This window comes from Penaeus chinensis, chromosome 13 (assembly GCF_019202785.1).
Source record: "Penaeus chinensis breed Huanghai No. 1 chromosome 13, ASM1920278v2, whole genome shotgun sequence".
Lineage (NCBI taxonomy): Eukaryota > Metazoa > Arthropoda > Malacostraca > Decapoda > Penaeidae > Penaeus > Penaeus chinensis.
The window spans coordinates 12982592-12983656 of NC_061831.1; the positions used below are offsets into that span (position 1 = coordinate 12982592).

Genomic DNA, 1065 nt, shown 5'->3' on the forward strand with positions numbered 1-1065 from the left:
ATATTCTTAGAACACTGGGTAATCCACTGACACCGTGTTTTGACTCGCTTTTCTGAACAGGGTCGTAAATCCCCAACAGCCGCAGGCAACTTCAGAGTGCGACAGGAGGCACCGAAGACACCAATGATAACACTAACTTGGCAAAATTGGCACTTAAGGAACACTCGGCGCGCCTGAGGAACGCGGTGCGGCTTGGCGTGAGAGGAATGAGTGTTTATTTACTTATTTTTCCGGTGTCATCTGCGTTTTCATTGCTTGTTTTGCACATCGGATACCAGGGGGATTACGGTACAAGTGATACTCCAAACTAAACTTCTTGCTGCCTTTTTCGGGTTACTCTTTCAAGACGTCGACTTCTCTAATGCAAATAAAAAAGACGGATGACGAGTCTTTATTTACAAATTATTTTTTTTCCGGGTGTTTCTACATGTTTGACTTTAATTTCGATGGTGTCATAACATGACACATGAGTTCGAACGAATACGGCTGAACACTGCCGCAAGCCATCACCTTTCGTCCCACTTGCTTAACAATCACTGTTTACACCGCACTTGCTCAGCCCCGGACACACGTGCTTACGAGTTGCTACATATCGCTAGACTTCGTAATATAGCCCTTCGGTATTCACACTACAGCATACGTTTCTAAAAACAACTACTTTAGGCTCAAAAACAAAGCATACACCTAAAACCCTGTAATGAAAATAAACAAAAACAAGCGCTAGGGAAACAATGTAAACTAATATCCCCATTAATAGAGTAACTAGCCGCGCGAGGTAGGCCAGGGCCCGACGGACCAATAGGAGCGCTCGTTACATCGACGCTTGGTCACGGCGCCGCGCACTTTGAAGAAATGTTCCGGCGAAAGCACATCAGCTGTTCTTTCCGACGGTTAGCGGTCTCTCTTTGCCCCGCTCTCACTCCGCTGACGTTGAAGATTTATTTCATCGTTTCTAAGATCATTTGGGAATTGACATGTGGTCTTGTCTGGCCTCAATTCTAGCAGATATGTATTTAGTTAACTATTTATTTTCTCCATTACAAGCAGATCTACCAATATGTTATA

The 1065-nt window shown here is 44.2% G+C and overlaps 1 protein-coding gene across 2 annotated transcripts in view; it reads right to left on the bottom strand.

Moving 5' to 3' along the window:
- The window catches only part of LOC125031883 (rho family-interacting cell polarization regulator 2-like), a 116786-nt gene extending 116255 nt beyond the window's left edge, over positions 1-531 (bottom strand). For both annotated transcript variants that reach the window (XM_047622875.1, XM_047622877.1), the window contains exon 1: positions 1-531. This exon is cut by the window's left edge and continues 249 nt beyond it. The gene's annotated coding sequence lies outside the window, so the exon portion shown is untranslated.
- Positions 532-1065: the final 534 nt, after the last annotated feature.